General features: G+C 37.4%; 1 long non-coding RNA gene across 1 annotated transcript; it reads right to left on the minus strand.

Annotated features, from left to right (window-relative positions):
* Positions 1-723: 723 nt before the first annotated feature.
* LOC134854761 (uncharacterized) lies at positions 724-19,142 on the minus strand. The gene is made up of 4 exons (XR_010164431.1): positions 18,844-19,142; positions 7,648-7,720; positions 4,184-4,453; positions 724-1,060 (listed from the first exon to the last, which is right to left on the minus strand). It is a non-coding gene; the product is annotated as an uncharacterized LOC134854761 (long non-coding RNA).
* Positions 19,143-20,158: the final 1,016 nt, after the last annotated feature.

A 20,158-nucleotide genomic window follows, 5' to 3' on the forward strand; every position in this document is an offset into this window, starting at 1 on the left:
CCTTCCCTACCTCGACGCTACTGATCCATGATTCCTTGAAGCTAAAGTGCTATTTATAATATAATGGTGTGGTAATATCCTTAGCATTGGCTTTACTTAAAAGCTGGTTATTGGTCAAAATGAACATTTTCAAAATGAACACATTTTGTCGCAACAATATTTGCGTCCAACAATATTTGCAACTTAGGTTAAAAAAAAGAGAGTTCATACTATCACACAAGCTTTGCTTGCGCAATAACGCTTGCTTATCGCAAGCATAAACATAGACATCAGAGAGTTGGAAAAGAGTCAATGAAAGCAAGTTAACAGAAAAATTACTTTAAAGTTTCAAGGAAAAAAATTTAAAATCACACGTTGCGGCAAGAACTTGAAGCAAGAAGAAGTTAAGCACGGATAATTTTAACCAAAGAAACAAACTGAAAGAGAAAAATCAAATGTGAGCCTGAACAAATTTCAAGACTATTCCTGAAAAAAAAAGAAATCATCACGGCCTGAGCTACGCTCATCGACTCTTGAACACGGAGAACACAAAAATATTTGATGATTCTATAGACTGTAGACGTGGAAAAAAAGTTCAGTTGAAAAATGTCCAATGTTGCGATTTGATAACGCTTGCTAATGGCAAGTGCAAAGAAAATCGAATATTGAATACATTTGAAAATGAAGGATTAGCAAAATTTGAATTCATATAAATCTTTTTTCATATATAAAAACTTACACATGTATTTACAAATATCAACAACAAATTATCTATAAACAATATTTACAATTATCATATTGCAGCTTTTTTTATGAAGTTTTTTTTACAGAATGAGTGATTATTTTTCATCGTTATGATAGAACAGTTGAACTCGAGGCTTGTAACTTCTAACTGGACCCAGTAACCACAGAAGTACATTGCTCGTTCCGAAAAGTTCCGAGAGAGAATCGAACAAGCTTTGCGTGGGTTTCACCTTTGGTAGGCGGTCTTTGTTTATTGCGACTTGAAAGCCAGTTAAACCAGTTCTTACCATGTGAGTTCTTTGGCAGAAAAATTGGGTAATGCAGACAGAAAAACCGGCTGAAACAAAATAGAAAAACACATAATTGAAGCAGAGCTTGAAATCTAGTTTTGTTGTAATGTGGTAAATTAATTTTTTTGAAACGGAAAAAATTATGGAATTTTTGGTGGTTCTGGTAGCTATTTCAAGATTCCAAACTTGCCCTACATATTTAATTTGTTTGGTTCAAGTCAGGAGCGGATCTAGAAATTTCTCGAGAAGGGGGCGGATTTTCAAAAAAAAAAATTGAAAATTTTGTCGACCTTTTTTTAGGTCGACCAAATTGATTATCTGAGCTCTCCCAAACCACTATAAAGACTCTACTTTGATGAAATTTCTGCGCCGCAAGAAAATTTTTGAAAAAGGCCAAAAAAAACGTTTTAGGCGTTTTTTTGGAAATTTTCGACTAAAAAATCGCGTTTTTTTCGGCGCGCGCTCCCCTCTCAAAATTAGTATAGATTGGCACCGACGGCACCTTTAGAAAAATTTTAACGTCAGTCAGCCCAAAATAGATATCTCAAAATAATCCAAATCCACTACTGGTTCAAGTAATTGCATTCGTTGAAAATAACTAACTATTTTAGCGCTGTAAATGACTATTTTCAATAAAATTTCACAAGAAATTCTATTATAGCTTTGAACAATTTAAATTGTGCAATACCAACCAGACGGTTGAAACTTTTTTTTCGTAAAAAATATTTGATCAAATTAAATCAGCAAAAAAAAACATTTTCATCGCTGAACATAACTTTTTTCAAAGCAACCTGAAAACTTCAATATTCCAAGCAGATGTAGCTCAGAATACCACAGCAGAGACCCACAAAATATGAATTGAGCTGATACGCGTTAAAATAACAATTAAGATAAAAAACAACAAAATTTACGGTTCGAAATGTCAAATTTGTGCAAAAAGCCTGTAACAATTTCATCCCCTATCACAACCGGTTTAGCAGGAGACTAAATCAGCGAAAATAGGGAAAAATAATTATGTAAGTCAGTTTAAGAGGCAGAGCTCAACTACGCAAACATCAGCAACATACAACAAAAATTGCAGGCATGGAAACGTCACAAGATCCTAAATAAAACAAGGATAAACGGTGCAAGTAGCTCAGAATGTTCCGACCATAGTCTTAAAAAATACAAAAAAGTTTTTCAAACTGTTGTTATTTTTTTCAGCATGGTGTGATAAAATGAGCTGAACGGAAAACTAGAGGTTAGGCATATTGGACATTCAAAATTAAATAAGCAGATAAAAAAATTTGTAGAAAAACGAGAAAAAAACATTAAAAATCAAAAAAAATTTCTGAGGCGCTTAAATAATCAAAAAGTTAACGTTACTCGAGTAAAACTAGGTATTTACCAATTGAATTAACCTATTGTAAGCTTTGAAGCCTTTAAAACAAGCTATATTCGCTCGCTTTGTTCGGTCGAATTAAGACGAAAAACAAAAACTTTCAAACCGGTTTTTCTCGTCACTGGGGAATATTTTTTGAAACTGTTCATTGTGTTTCGAACTCATATATCACTCAACCCAGTCTGATGATTTTTTGTGTTACCTGATTTTGCGTGGAAAACAAGGATAGCCGGTTACGGTGCAATGGTACAAAATATTCCGACAAACAAATAAAAACAAAAATAAAACATTAAAATTAGTGTCGTTTTTTTGGCGTGGTGTGATAAAAGAGCTGAACAAAAAAAACCGGAGACAAGGAAAAAAATTCAACAAATAAGCTAAATGAAAAACAATTTTTGAAGAAAAATTATTTGAAAAACCAAAACAACCAAAAAAAATATTTTCAATGGTCGGAACAAAAACTAAAACACAGCCGAATACAAATTTACTCCCAATATTCAATGGTCGGAAAAATTACAAAGCTTTTAAATAAAAAAGTTGAATCACTGCTCACCTTACGTTGAGTAATTTATGTGTTGGTTGGTTATGGAAAGAAAGCTACTTAACCGAAGAAAAATTCAAAGCGCATGGTAGTATTACAACTATTGATAGTGTATGACTTCGTTGACACAAGAGTTAAACAAACCTTATAGAAAGATGCATTTGAGCCAATTTAAAATAAGAAAAAAAAATATTAAGACACTTTATACACAGAGGCACGAAGTTGCACTTCGCATACACAAGCAAAAATATGGCCGATAACGCTACAGGGAAAAACTGAATGAGTAAAACTTTGACTCTACAAAATCTCTAAAGTCACGCACCCCAATTATGAGTCTACATAATTGCTAAGTGACGTAAGCCAATTATGACGCATTAGCAGTACCAGTCAATTTGAAAAAAAAAAAGAAATTTACCAATTAACATGCATCACTTTATAGAGCGGAGGCATTTTAGCTAGTATACGAAAAAGTTCATTAAAATCTCCCCCCTAAGTGACTAACTGTAGCATTTACCGCCAAGCCGCGTATTAAAATTGAAAATTAATTCAGTATGTATGCATTTCGAATAAACGCGCACATAAAATTAGTCATCACAATTTTTATGTGAGATTCCAGTTGAATGCTGTTAATAATCTAAGCTAACTTTTTTTAAATCAATTTTCTCTAAATGAACTCAATTTTCTATAAATCTAAGAAATATCCAAGTTATTTCTTAAAAAATCCATTTTCTCCCCCCCCCCCCCTTTAAATCAATTTGGGAGGGGGGAAACTGTACGGTTGATCCGTCTGTGTTAATATCCTTAGCATTGGCTGTACTTAATAGCTGGTTATTGATCAAACTGAGCATTCAAAAGGAACACATTTTGTCGCAACATTTGCGTCGCAACAATATTTGGTTGAAAAAAAAAGAGTTCATACTATAACACAAGCTTTGCTTGTGTAAACATATCGTACGATAAAAATTATGCCCAAAGACATCTAGCTGAATATGGAGGCTAAAAGACAGAGATCAAAACTGACATGAAAAAAGTGATTAAAGCTGACATGAAAAAATCGAACTGAATAAGAAAATAGTTTCCCCCCAAAAAACTGATACTTTTTCAAGCAGCACGCGCCCTTATATTTTGTCTTTAAAGACCTTACAAAATCGACCGTGAGAAGCAAGTGTTTGTCGCACAAAGATAAGCCCAGAAAAAAAAGGAACCACTTATAATTTACAAGCACAAGAACATGCTTGGTTAACTTACTGACAAATTGTAGCTGTAGAAGAATGAAGGGAACTTGTTTTAAGGAATTGAAATACGTCTTTTCTTCCTCTTCAAGGTTCCAGTCATCCCAACCATCGTCTTCGTCGTCATCAGATTTGCCCCATCGATCGTAGTAGTAATAAATAAGCGCACAGAACATTAAAACGGTGAGAGCTGTGGCGTAGAATATGAGGAGAGAGAATATCCATTTGTTGTCTTCTCCCACGCAGTTTTTGATCCACAAGCAGTGATGGTCGAATTGTCGGATACCTAGATCCATAAAAACAAAATAAACTCAAAGAATGAAAAGACGACGGACTGCATAAGTAAAAATCAGCATATGAAAATCACGAACAGATAATTAACGTACGCACTTGAGAAAAGCAAAAACAAGTACAGTTTCAGCGAACTAATTATGTCCCAGTAAAAGTCTTTCAACTTGAGAAAATGTGAACTTTCCGGCTATTTAGTCTTGGATGCAATAGCCGAGACATGCCAAAGTGCCATATCTCTAGTTAAGAGAACTTAACGTAATATATTTTTAAAGGCAAATTTTAAAAATTTTCCTATCTATTCGTGATCCTTCACATTGGATTTAGACAGGCGAAGCAGAGCTTCACAAAATTGTAAACAAAAACTATTGAAATTAGCCAACAGACAGTTCGATTTTTGTAGCGCTTTTTATCTTTCCAATTTTGAGGAAAAACTATATATATCGTTACAGCTCTTTGACTTTCAAGAATCTTTTACATCACAATTTTTTCATAGAAGTAACCTATTTAGACTATTTTGAGAGAATTGGACCAATAGAGAACTTTTGTTCCACTGAGATCTCTTTAAAGGAGTCCATTTAATTTTTTTCACATCATTTGCACTTTGTTATTGGAGAGCATATTATACTTCTTGTTTAACAAATGAATATTAATTGAACTAAAAGAGAAATCAAAAACCAAAAAGCTAAATAGCAGACTTGAGCGTGAACCAATTTTTCCTAGAGAAAAAAGCTGGGGTAATCGGGATGGTGTCCCACTCTTTAACCCCCTATGTTTACACCCCCTACTTTATAACCCCGTAACAAGATAACCCCACAACAATTTAACCCCCTTTTAATGACGATAATTTGTTTCAAATTAACTCCTTTTATTAAGTCCTTTTACACTCCTAGTAGTATTCCAATTAGGTGTACTATTTGAGGCCAGAAGCCATTCTTAATTCACTTCATGCATTAGTCGCTGAAAAATAATTGCATTTCGATTAGCTTAAGAAATAATCTCTCAATCAGGCGTTTAAAACAGATAACCTACATGGTGCTAATTGAAGGCAACACAAGACGTTTGTGAGTTTTATTGAAAAATCAAATAGCCTATTTCTTTACCCTTGTTATACCACTCTATCAGATATAATGTTCGGAGCGTCTTTCCATTTTACTTTATCTTCGAAAGACAAACAAATACTAGTGGTATCAGGCCATGAGTATTATCTTAAACGCAAAAACAAATGCCGCGCAACAGCAATTACGGATAGAGAAAATTTTATTGAAATGAGGGGTGAACATAATCACGACATTTCCACGGGCGAACCTGATGCTCGACTAGTTTTGAAAAATATCAAGGATCTGAGCGGTAGTAATATCCCAACCGTCGCAACCGCAATTCAGCCCATAACAGACGACATTGCCACTCAACTAGCCCTACCAACCAAAGAATATTTAGTTCGCACCGCACAACGAGAGCGCAAGCAACGAGAAGAAGTCTTACCAGTCTCACCAGCAACCAGAAGTTTCGAAATACCCGAACACTTCAAAAAAATCTTAAGATTTGACAGTGGGATGCGGCATCATCGCGTTTATCCAGAACAACAAATGATGCAGGGGGCTGGCATTATGGCATACAGTCATACTTCACTGGATCGCATCCCAGTAAATGGAAAGTGATGGCAAATTAGCAAAAAGACGCTTCCGTCCAAAAACTTAATTTCTATAACGCCTCGAGTGGGAACCAATTTACAAAAAAGAAAAACTACCGGGTGCTCAAGAAAAAAAGTGCAGAATATAAACGGATTTGCAATTCTTCGCGCTATGGCGACCTCGAGTTGAATATTTGTTCTTTGTATATGTTTTCAATTTAAAACTTTGTTTGTCAACTTTTTTGAGAAAAGACGTCTCATTGCAGCTTCTCGGAGCCGTAAAAAACGCATTGACTTGACTCGCATTTGAAAAACGCTGTCTCTAGCAATTTAATCCCGGAACAATCGCTCCTTAGGTTGTGACGCTAGGTTGGGACTAGGGGCTGGCCACCCCTTCAGACATTGAGTTGTATGCCGACAATACAAAAAAAAAGTTGACAAACATAAGATGGTTCGAAAAAATAGATAAGTTTTACTTATTTAAAATGGACCACTTAGATCAAATTTTTGGTCACAACCAGTTCTCATTCCATTTTCATTTGAATTCAGCCAATTACTTTTATTGGCAGGAATTATTTCAAGATCGAGTTCAGTTTTGAAAAAAATCTAATCAGTTTTGGTAACTAATTTGAATCATGTCGATCGGATTCGTTTTCAATTTCATATCAAAGTCTTGACTATCGGCAAGGTCATTTCTGTTCAAATCTAAAATGCATTTAGCAGCGTGCAGGTTAATTCAGTTTGGTTCGCAAAATTTTTGGCAATTGAAGCTTTGATGTTTACCGACGATATGTTTCCGAAACCCTTTCAAGTAAGTTTCAATTTGATTCTAAATATTGGTATTAAAAAGGGGTTAAATTGTAGTGGGGTTATCTAATTTCCGGGTTATATGAGAGGGGGTTAAGAAAAAGGGGGCTAAAAACACGGCGTAATAAGCTTGGGAACCAATCGGGATAGCAATTGTAATTTTAAAATATAGAAGAACTGTTTAATAAAAAATCTAGTTCCGGTTACAGGAACATTGAACTGGCAAGTGTAAAAAATAGCCAACATACAGTTGAAAAAGTCAATGAACGCAAGGAAAAAGAAAAAAACGGAATTGTTTTTTTTTTAAAAAAATCTTAGAATTTCAAAGTAAAAATTGTGAGCTTATAAGTCTTTGATTTTCACAAAAAATTTATGAATGACATTTTTGGACTCAATTTGAGAAAACTGGATCAATAGGTAAAGTTTTAATTCCGTAGGAATATCTGAAAATTAAAGTCTACTTTCGAAATTAGAAATCGATCACATTTTTAGTGTGACCTTTACAATTTTGCTGTTGGATAGTCGAATTTGCCTGCCGCCTTTTAACAAAGGAAATGTACTGAACTTAAAAAGAAAATCAAAAGACAAGCCGCGAAAAAAAATCATCAGGACCCAAATAAGAGTCCTCACTACGTTCACCGACTCTTAAAAATAAAAAACAAGTTTGTACTCAGGCCTTTGACAAAAATTGCAACAAAAATTTATTTGAGAAGGGAAGCAACAAAAAGGAAATATTGATCCGTTGAACTTACATACTCCACAGACTCGACAATGATGCGTTCTTCTAGGTCGGTAGATGTGACACTTATCGCAGTAGCTTCTTTCCTTATAAAACAACAAGCAAAACCATAAGACACTTGAAGCGGAATATTAAGCCTTGTAAAGGATAAACAACTGAAAAACCCACTACGGAATTATTGTTAAGTAATTCAAGGTTGACTTGACCGGCTAGTAAATGTCCGTAAAAACCTCGACTCCAAAAGCTTTAATATAGTGCTGATTTAAATATTTCGGACAAAATGAGTCAAATTTCAAACAATTTTTTCTCAAATTGGGTTGATATTAGACAAAAAAGGATGAAGACCGATTTTGCTCAAATTTTTAACAGAATTATATAGTGGAATTAGTTTATTTTGCAAATTTACCCCAAAAACGATTATTTTTGGCTTTGTTTGGTCAATCAAAAATAACTCAAAACCTATTAGTTCACTTACTGGCAAAACTATCACTACAAGCCTCTTATTTAGCCCAACAAATATTAAGAGATGTATAATTTTTTCAGCTTTGTATAAACATATTTATTTTTGAATGATAGCCAAAAAATGTCATTTTTACTTTATAAAACGCCCATTTTTTAAATCAAATAAATCATTTTTAAATCCTTTTACGCTAACTTTTGGAGATTACACCCTCCTGAATATTTGCTGGGCTACATAAGAGGCTGGCAGTGAAATAATTTTGTCAGTAAATGAACCAATAGGTTCTAAGTAATTTTTGATTGAAAAAAGAGCTAAAAATGATCGTTTTTGGGGTCAATTTTTCGGCGAGTAGTTTGCAAAACAAATTGGTCTTCATCACTAATTGTCCGACATCAACCCAATTTTTAAAAAAAAAAGCGTTTGAAATTTCAGATTTTATTCCTTTAGTCCGGATAATTTAAATCAGCACTGTATGAGCCAGATAACAAGTCTAGTTGCAACAAAAATGATTTTGGCTGATGATGTGTTTTTAAAGCAAAACCCCAAATAAACATCAGTTGTGTTCATGTGATATATCTTATTTGAACCCTATTATTTAAAAAGTGGTATCAAGGCACAGAAAAAAAATTTCGACTAAATTCAATTACTTGCTAAAAATTTCATACAGTAATACTTGACGTTTTAGCCTTGTTATAAGTCCTGGCAAAATGAATTTTGCATCAATATCAAGCAATTGCCGCTGGCAATTTGCCACAAATTTGAAAATACAATTTTACTAGAAAACTCTGCGAAACAAACTGACCCTCCAGCATGTTTTATTCAAACTTTTTATGATATACTCCAGATGAGCCGGTTTCAACAAGTTTTCAAAAAAACATACATCCACAGTTACAAAAGCTATTATTCGACAAATTTTGATTTTCTCAAAGTTCTCTGCCCTTTTATAAATATCATATCATTGACAATTATTTGTACACTCACGGAATTTGAAGTATTTGTACTGTCGCTCGCTCTAGCAGGCAAGAAAAAATTAGTATTAGGGGAAAAAGTACCCCTCTACATCGGAAAAAGGCAACTTCGCAAAATAATGCGCGAGGGCATATCGAGTTTATGGCAACGATGAATATTAGACCAGCAGCCAAAACCAACCTACCTCCTCACGTTCTTGTTACTGGCTGCGCTTCTAGTTCTCAGCCTACTATTCCGAAGTGGAATAGAACAAAACCCTGGGCCAACTACAGGGTCTTTCAGTTAGAATGGTTTTTTTGAAACGTCTATACCTTTTAAATGGAACATTGGATTTAACTGATTCTTTTTACATTTATTATATAACAGATTAAGATTTTTGAACACGTACATAAGAGTTATAATAATTGCTGGAAATGTCCGCCATTTTCTTTAATACAAAGATGTAACCACTTTTCAAAATTTGATGCTGCTTTCACTGCCTGCGCCGGAGTTATTGTTTCACAAGCGTTCTCCACAGTTTGCATAAGATTTGGGACTGTCTGGGGGCTGGCATCAAATATCATTTTACCCAAATGACCCCACAGCCAAAAATCCAATGGATTCAAGTCCGGGCTTTGAGGTGGCCAAGGAATCGCACTCCTCCTGCTTATAATCCTCTTGGAAGAATTGGCTAGAATTTAGACTGCAACATGTCAAGATACGTCTGCTGTTTCAAAGTGACCGGATTGTTTCTTGCATCAACGAACCAGAATGGGCCCAATAAAGTACCTTCAAGCACCCCCACCCAGCACAGCCTTTTTCTTGCCTTGATATTTGCACTGCAATATTTCTCGGGGATTTACAAGGGCCAGGACCCACCATTTTTCATCGGAGAAAATGACAATCGAGGCAAAATCGGTTGTCAAATTGAGCATGTTGATAAACCAAAGGCAAAAAATGTGTCGCATTTGGTATTTGACTGGGGATACTTTCTGGGTTTCAATAATCTTAAATGGCTTTAATTTTAGCTCTTTCGCGATCCTCTATGTTGTTGTTTTTGAGTATCCAAGGTTCGCTGCGGCTTTACTGATTGAGTGGGTAGGGTTTCTTTGGAAGTTAGCTTTAACACGGTTCTTAGCATTGATATATTGCGTTATTCCCGTTCCTTTGCGATTGGAAGTCGCATGGGGTGCTTGATAATCTTCTTGAAATTTTCCCCATACACGAGAAAAATGATGACTTTTCATTCTTGTGCTTTCAAGAGGTGTGACATTGAAGTCCTGGATATATTGCCGGCGTACTAAGGTTGGATTGTCAAGTCTTGCAAATAAGCAAATAATGTGTTTCTTTTGATCAACAGTAAAAGGCTAACATTCAAACACGGTAGAAAACGCTAACTGCATATGCTTACTCAGCCTGGGCAAACATATTTTGTTAGACGTGTGATTTTCCAGCTGTAAAGTTTCCCACGTGTTCAAAATTAGTATAACTCTTATGTACGTGTTCAAAAATCTTAATCTGTTATATAATAAATGTAAAAAGAATCAGTTAAATCCAATGTTCCATTTAAAAGTTAAAGACGTTTTAAAAAACCATTCTAACTGAAAGACCCTGTAACTGCAGCATATGTCACAAAAAAATCGCCCTTGACCAATACAGTTTCTGGTGTCAACTCGGGGAATGATACACATATATGCTTATATCTATCAATGGTCACACATTTTTTAGAGGGAACTATGACTTCTGCAAAATAAAACTCACTGATACCTGTAACAAACAACAACCAACCCCATCCAAATTGGAGCATCAACTAAGAATACTTCAACTCAGCGCAAACGGTCTCAGACTTAAATAAGGCAAAACATTCCATCACATGGCAACAACTGACAACAAAATTGCGGCGATACAACAAATAAGCCTTACCAATTAACTGAAGCCACCTAATGGATACCAAATCGTCACACAAAACAGACCAACAAATCGCGGCAAATGAGGCAGACTTGCACTCATTATCAAGAATGACATCAAACACAAGACACTTGAACTCAGAGCTATCCCCACAGAACTATCCCCTCAGAGCAACAAACAATTAAAATAATAACTAAAACTAATAACTAACACCTATATCCTGCCATACTCAGGTTGCAGCCCGGTTACTCGGAGTCACTTCAAAACCTACCAACGAACACATATGCGCTTAATTTAGGTGACATCAACGCCTATAATGCGATATGGTTCTCCGAACTACTACCTGACCCACGCGGCTTAAAACTAGCAGAAGAAATGGACGCTTCAGACTGTCGTACACAAAGAACACACCCCCACCGGCAAAATTAACACCATAATTTTTTCTGACATAAGCCTAGCAAGGCAATCAAAAACCTACAAATTTTTTTTAAAGAACAATCAAGAAAACCTACATATTTTTTTAAAACCTGGCTGGAAAAGCTTTTGGGAAGACTAAAAAAGCATCCATCAAATTAGTTTTGCCTAAATGAAAGATCAACGGCGATAAAAACCTTTCGAAAAATAATACGCGGCGCGGCATCTATACATACCACAAGGTTGCATTGAGGAGGTGAAGTCGAACTTTATAAGATACATTGCAGATGAGCCGGTTTCAGTGAGTTTTCAGAAAACCATACCACCAGTTACACAAGCTTTTATTCGAAAAAAAATTGATCTTCTGAAATTTCTCTGCCGTTTTATCAAAATTATATCATTGAAAATTATTTGTACACTCACGGGATTTGAAGCTTTTGTACAGTCATTCGCTCTAGTAGACCGGAAGTTGTTATCATTTGGGCAGGTACCCCTCTGCATCGGAAATAGGCAACTTCGCAAAATAATGCGCGAGGGCATATCGAGTTTATGACAACGATGAATACTAGACCAGCAGCCAAAACCAGCCTACCTCCTCACGTTCTTGTTACTGGCTGGGCTTCTAGTTCTCAGCCTACTTTTCCGAAGCGGAATAGAACGAAACCCTGGCACAACTAACTGCAGCATATGTCACAGAAAATTCGCCTTTAACCAATACAGTTTCTGGTTTCATTTTGGGTGATGGATTCACCTTCAATTCTTTTATTTATCAATCAATGGTCACGCATTTTTTAACGGGATCTGTCACTTCTGCAAAATAAACCTCACTGATACCGGTAACAAACAAGAACCAACATTATCCAAAATAGAGCATCAACTTAGAGTACTTCAACTCAGCGCAAACAGTCTCAGACCTAAACTAGGCGATATAATCTATCACATGGCAGCAACTGACTTCAAAACTGCAGCGCTACAAAAAAAAAACATTTCTTTCCAAATAACAAAAGTCACCTAATGGATAGCAAATCGTCGCACAAAACAGACCAACAAACCGCCGCAAATGAGGCGGACTTGCAATCCTTATCAAGAATGGCATCAAATACCAGACACTTAACTCCCACAGAAAGATCCCCTCAGAGCAACAAACAATTAAAACTAAAACTAATGAATAACACCTATATCCTGCCACATTCAGGTTGCAGCCCGGTTACTCAGTCACTTCTAAACCTACCAACGAACACAGATGCGCTTAATTTAGGTGACATCAACGCCTATAATGCGATATGGTTCTCCGAACTATTACCTGACCCACGCGACTTACAACTAGCAGAAGAAATGGACGCTTCAGACTGTCGTACTCACAGAACACAGCCCCACCCGCAAAATTAACACCATAATTTTACATGATATATGCCTAGCAAGCAATCAAGAAATTCTACAATAAAAACTATTAAAAAAAACAATCTCGAAAGCCTGCATAAAACTTTTAAAAACAGGCTGGAAAGCTTTTGGGCGGGTACTAAAAAAGCATTCCACAAATTGGCTTTGCCTAAATCAAATATCCAAGGCGATAAAACCTTTCGAAAAATAATACGCGGCGCGACATCTAGACATAACTCAAGGTTGCATTAAGGATGTGAAGCCGAACTTCACGACGGAAGCTCTCAAACTCTCAAAACAAAGGGACAGATTCCAACAGCAACATCCGAGAGACCCAAAAATAAATGAGATACCCAAAAACTCAAAAGAAAGTTCAACAAACTAGTTGAATATAACAAAACATCAAAATGGATAGAGTTTCTAGGTAATGTCGACTAGCGAGCGGCAACAATAAGACTTAACTGGTCAAATGAAAAAGGACAATCAAAGACTAGTCCTCTTGTTTTTGCTTAAGTGTTCGATAATCCTTTCACAGTTGACCAAAAAAAACTATTATCTTTGACAATGAGCCCACTCACAACACAAAAAATATCTGCAACAAATTAAACTAACTTGTCACTCCACACCCTAACGACGTCAAAAAAAAGAAGAGAGAGCAGTTACACGTTAAATCAAGCAACTTGAACTGAGAGAAGTAAAATATTCAATTGAAATGGTCGAAAATACAATCAAGTCTAGTAATAAAAGCAAAGCGCTCGGTCCTGACAACCTCGCCCCCGTCTATTACAAGCCATCAAAAACCTCAGCAAGCTAATCAGCTTCCCATTGAGTGATGCAATAACACCTGCAAACTGGAAAGTATCAAGAGTCATATCCCTAGCTAAACCGGGAAAAGATCGTGAACAACCTAAGAGTTACCGACCAATTGCATTGCTCTCTCCAGTAGCAAAACTGGTAGAGCGTTTATTACCACTAGACTAGCGTTTATTATGGCTTCAGGAAAGAAAGATCAACAACAACCAGGCTAAATCATGTCAAAAAACACTAATCGTCGCACTAGACTTGACTGCAGCTTTTGATACTGTTGATTACTACCATCTACCCAACAATATTGCCAGCTCAGACTTAAAAAACCAAAAGATGGATTCTTGCATACCTGCGCGGAATGCACACTTGTGTAGAATTCAGAGACACCAAATCAAAACTCAGGAAGAATAAACAAGGTGATGTATTATCCCGGTACTATTTAACCTCAACATAGACAAATGCCCCTACCAAACTATGATAACATCGCAAAAATGAGGAGCAATGCAGACGATATAACCCTCACAACGCAAGCGCTTAACAAAAATATTACACAGAAATAATGAGTTCAAATCTAAACAGCCTTAACATCTGGCTTAAGATCAGAAATCTATCTTTATCAAAAGACAAATCAACATCTATTTTTCAAAATGCACTACTGATTTTTCCCTTGAACCCAATGTAAACGTTGATGCTAAACTACACACAACAGTCAACCCTGTGAAACTAGGAGTTACTTCTGACAACCAACTGAATTTCCCTGAACATAGCAATAAGACCTGCTAGAAACTCCAAAATCACAAAAAACTTGCTCCAAAGAAACACTCAAAGTAACTTACAAGGCAATTGACAAAAGTGTCCTGAACTGGGTCCAGAAGTGCCGCTTTCAAGTGGTGGACTCAACGCGCTGTATATACAGCCACAAATGGCACTACCCAACCGTCCCCATACAGGGGTGCGCGAAGATTATCTACCCGGGTTTCCAGTTTCGGAGCTTTCTAAGCCAGTCCAAACGCTCCGTCTATGAATTTTAATCATTCTTCGTGCCCTCATTACCCCTAACTCTAGACGCTTCACCTGATCCCCATGCAAACAAAAAATTTTATCGGCCCAAGCAAGCGTCTGATGCCACGTATGTGGTTATATCCAATTTAAAAATATTGGTCTTAAACGGCTCAAAGAGCACAATAGAGATTTTTACTACCCTCTTGTACTGAATCCTATATACTGCCTTCTCCAGGGACTAACAATACTAACCTTACTCGCCAGCCCATAAAAAATCACCCTCCAACAAATATTTCCCTTCCAATGATAACACCTCTCCTTGTAACCAATCCAACTCCAAATTTGCGTCATGACTCAGATCTGCGTAATGCAACGAACGCCCCAATTACCCAAGCAAACCCTCTCAGTACCACGTCCCTGAACATTCTATAATTAAAAAAGAATGGCACCTCTGGGAAAACACTCGAAAATGCAGCCTTATTGTTTGAACACCAGATACACATCGCGGTTTTTCAAAACACAAAATGAAACTTGAAAAATTGCACTCCCTCGCTGGGCCCAAACTATTCAACAATTCAAAAGGCTCGTACCCGAGAGCGAGGTGGACTCCATACTGCCATACATAACTCGCTTCTATACGAAGCATTAAACAGTGGAAGACGGAATTTTGGAGGCGCAATGTACTGGTAAAGGCCATCAACCAAACTCTCCGTATCACAAATTTCTACATCTCTCCCAGCTCTAGCTGCCCCAAAGGCTTTAAAGCACCCATGTTATTTTTTTCCGATAAAAAACAGTATCGTCCTCGGTGACGCTAATGCCCACTCCCCCTCTTTGCTTCTCCAATATCCCCAAAGACCACCGTGAGGCCAGGCTCGGAGCCAAAGATATTGAATCCACTTTTACTCCAAAAAACGACCATCATCAAACTAGGCTCCCATACGATAGCAACATGTCAGTATCATCCCCAGATCTTTCACTGGCCTCGCCGTCTATTTTAATAAATCTTTCATTGCAAACATTTTTAAAGCTTGGCTCGGACCTTCTCGTACTTTTAATTACCCTTCCAATTGCAGAAAACATACCGTTTGCTCCGCCACAGAACTTTTATCAATTTACAAAAGGCACACACAAAAAGTTATATCAATGACTTGAGTGTAGCAAAGAAACAAAGGCAGCACGATGCAAACAAGACAGATCGGACCTTTCATGACACGATACTTGCTACAGCACGTCACGCAGGCCGGCATCATTTCTTTTTTCCTGCTCTCGAAGAAGAAACAAAGAAACTTGCTCATTAAGTTCAAAACAGCTTTAAATGTGGTAAACAAAGAAGCCATGGCCAAAACTTCCCAAGACAAAAACGAATGGCGGGAACTCCTCCAGACTTTAAATCGCCATACGTCGTCCAGTAAGTTCTGGAAAGTGGTCCGGTCATTAAATGGCAGATTGGTTTTGCACATCGCAGGTTTATTTTCTCGGCCGGTTGACATTGCAAATGCTTCTAACGTGCAAAATACTAAATTGAAAACTTCCAGTAGTGTTAAATCTCAAAGAGCAACTAAGAGAAAAGCCGTTAAAACTAGCGTCAAGGATCACTACGTTTTACCCCCTCGAAAATTAGAACACATCAAACCGGCAAAGCCATCAGAAGCATAAGAACCTTATGGTCTATGCACAGTCCACTTTAAAAATATCGGACCAATAGCAATCGCTTTTGTAAAAGATATTTTTATTTTTCCTCTTTCTGAACAAAATTTCCCAAAATAGGAAAATTTCTAGAGGTATTTCTTACTAAAGCAAAGGAAGATCCCAACAGTTCAGACTCATACCGCCTAGTGCCGATTTTAAGCCTAGCAGTCGAAATTTTACAACCTTGATCCACACTCCCCTACCCAAAGCCGATCATCAGCATGGCTTTTACTCGATGCATTCCATTATCCCACTTTTTACTCTTGAATTTTTTTTATCAGCCACCGTTTTGATCAACAAAGGCGCCCAAATAGGACAGTTCTGGCCACAGTTGATTTATCAAAAGCTTCTGACATGGTCAGCCATTGCACCCTCCTGGATCTCTTTTATCGCACCAGCGTACCGGAAAGCCTAATCAAGTGGTTGTCGAACAACCTTAGTCGGCGTCCATCAAATACTATGTTCAGGGACGCTAGGATTGTTTGTACAGGCGTCCCTCAAGGCTCAGTTTTATCCCCAACACTTATCCTACCGGCTCAGTTTTATCCTCCCAGGAACAACAACACGGTGTTTCCGAATGATTGACATCACACATCTACACGACGAAACAAAAATCTACATTCCGGTTTGAAAACACAATGAAATGCACTCAGAGCAGTTTCTTCTCGGCTGCTACCAAGACCATAGAGCCGACTATCATACTGTCAACCACAAAGGTTTCCATCGCAACATCAGATCCACTTTTGAACATAAGCTCAAGCCCGATATTGAACACCTGCTTATCGAAAACCAGGAGAGCATCTCTAAGCATGATTATTTAAGAGGAATGAAACAACTTCGCATAAGATGTACAAAAATTACTTAGCGAAAAATCAAAGCTACTTGACAGAATACCACCAATAAAATCAGAAAACGAAAGTAAGCTTAACCGGAAAACTAGATGTACACTGTCACCACTTAGATCCGGGTACTCAACTCATCTAGATAGTTACCATCACAGACCGGACAGCAATGTACTCGACGTCTGCCGAACTGTTACATACGACCACACACCGCCGAATATCTCGTTAATTGCCGGTTACACCCTACCTCCCTTACAATCGAGAGCTTATGGGAGACTCCCAAAAAAATTACCAAATACCTGCAGCCTAACTCATAACCTCACGTCACGGGAGTTTTTTTCGGTTCTCCCCACTGACTAAAAACTGCTCGCTTAAACCGGGCATGGAGTTTCACTCAGTTCTCTACACGCCAAAAAAAACCTGGTCCCTAGAAAGGACATTCTTTCTCCACACCAAACCTCCCTCTTGAGTGTGCTATACAGAGAGGAGGTGTCAACACCAGCACAAAGACGCTATCACTGGAACAGGTGGTTCCCCTTCTAAGTCGGTTTTGCCGCTAGAAACCATGAGGGAACTGCAATAATAGAAAACTCTCTTACTCTCTTTCTCTCTCTATCACTCAAACATAATCGATCTCTGCAATTCAATCAGAAGTTCAAAGGAGACATCGATGTAGCTACAACACGAATACTAGACATCACCATAGAAAAAATCCACTTTGAGTGCCACAAAAGAGCCACGCGCGGCTATGTTTTTAAAACAACGGATATCCATTGCTATTCAAACTGCCAATTCCGCCTGTATTCTGGGCACAATCCGAGAAGTTGAATCCCTAGAAGAACTTTTCTATACTATATAACTCCTTCATTTACATGACCTTATATGACCGCGTATTTAATTTACATTTTTCTTTGAGTAAACCCCTCCAGACTCCTTTTAGTGCTTAAAAGCATTTTCCGGAACAACTGGCAACGACCTTGTCTAATTGTTTGAAGATTGAGCCCTTGTGACCCCGTGTGATCAGTACTGGAACTTTAGTCGTCAAAAATGCAAAAAAAAGTACAAAATTCAACATTGGAAATTGTCCCCTTTCCTATACTGAATACTGGTATTAGGAATTAGGTATACCACTGTTGAGGAATAAGATATCTTTAACAAACTCTAGTGGGCTGTCGCTCTTGTACGATGAGATTTTACGCTCCGCCAAAGGTTCTCGTGTGGAAAAAAAAACTCAGCTCGGGCTATTCAAAAAAATTTGAATTATAATCTTGTTCAAATTGAAAACCAATCAACATGAAGAAATAATTTTGACAGATAACAGATGCAATATTTGGCCAATAAGCTGTTATATGAACCACAACCTGTTTAGCTGAATATAGAATTTTTTGAGTAAAAAATAAAAACGGCGAAAATTAAAGTTCTACAGAACCGGAGCTGATAAATCTAGAACCTAGAGAAAAAATTTCGAATGGGGAGAGATGGTTTGAGATGCGAACACACTCAAATTTTGGCAAGCTGGACTGTTCAGCGGAGATAAAAAGGAAGCAGTGGTCGGCTTCTCGTCTTAAGGATCATGCGTTCGAAAACCATTTCGGCCACGTTTGCAGGGTTAATTTTATCTTGAGAACAATTTTTATACGGGTAAAAAGTCTGGTAGCTAGTAGCAGGTTGCAATACACTTGCTACCGGTTGTGTGAAAGATATTTCTAGAAAAAAGGAAAACCGGTTAAGGTGAGATACCAGATGCATAACTCACTTTTTCTTCCAGAATAAAACGGTAATCTTTAGAACACACTCCAGGTGATGATCTTATCGATCGGAAAAACGATAACAAGCACATCAAAGAAGCAAACGTAAACATTCCATTTAAGCAAATAATCGGCAAACTTTGAGGTAAAACATCTGTCTGCGGAAATATTACAAAGTAGAATATGTAGTTATTGTAGAGCCACCACAAAAAAATTGAGCAACAGAACACGTTTGAGAGTACTGGCGTCCTTAAGCTTTGAAATAGACACAGCCATCTCAGATTCTTGATACTCATCTTAGCATGCTGATCTAAAACGCAAAAAAAAATGGATCGAAATTCGAATTGGACCCGACATGTTCAGTTATGTCGAGCAAAAAGAAAATCAAAGATCAGACAACGGTGGGTATTCACAAGTACCAAAATGATAAATCAGTCCCAATTGTACCAAAATGAAAAATCAATCGCGCTAGTACCAAAAATATTCAATTGGCCGAAGATCTCCAATTGGCCAAAGTCTCGGTTTAAGGTCGCCGGTGGGCGGCTACGCGCGCGTCGCCGCTTCGCGGCGATAACCGGCTCTGATTTTCGTATAGAGTCCTACCCTCTGTTGGCAAGCTCGCAACACGTTGGCGCGACTGAGGCCTTCACTATTCTGCTGCTTAGCTTTCTTCTGTTTGAACAGTAGAAAATTATTGCAATAATTCGTTGGCTCAAAATTCGACCAATCAGAAAACGAGTTGAATAATTTTTTTTTTTTTTTTTTTTTAAAGTTAATCAGAAGGTCAAAAGTATCATAGTAACCGAGGTTACAGTCATGAGTCCCTTCATCATGTATTCCAGTCAAAATCCTTGGAATTTTCTAGAAATGGAAGTGATAATGATAAAAGAAGATGACAAGTGTTTAAGTCCTTTTCAATTAAAATCGATACGGGTTACGTTTCTTCAATAAGAACACGCAACTCGACACGAGACAATATAATATACAAGTGTTACAAGTAAAAAAATTTCGTCGAAAGTTATTTTGTCATTTATTGTTCCGAGTACGCAAGCGGCGTTCGCAATCTGTATTGCCAGGGAGATTCTCTAATTTAAAAAGCTGCCTGCTCTGGGTTCCTCAAAGCATATGCTTAGGTTCTTACAAAGCTTGCTCAAAAAAACTTCTTTGCTGGTGCCGGCAGCTCCCTGAATTTCAAAAGCTAGCGGTTGAAAAAGATATCCATCATTTATAAGATCTTTATACTTGTCAATTTTTCGCTCTTCCGCTTCAGCGGCAGCCGTACCAGGGTATCAAACAGACCCGGCATTAATCCTACAAGGAGCA

This window comes from Symsagittifera roscoffensis, chromosome 1, assembly GCF_963678635.1.
Source record: "Symsagittifera roscoffensis chromosome 1, txSymRosc1.1, whole genome shotgun sequence".
In the NCBI taxonomy this organism is placed as follows: domain Eukaryota; kingdom Metazoa; phylum Xenacoelomorpha; order Acoela; family Convolutidae; genus Symsagittifera; species Symsagittifera roscoffensis.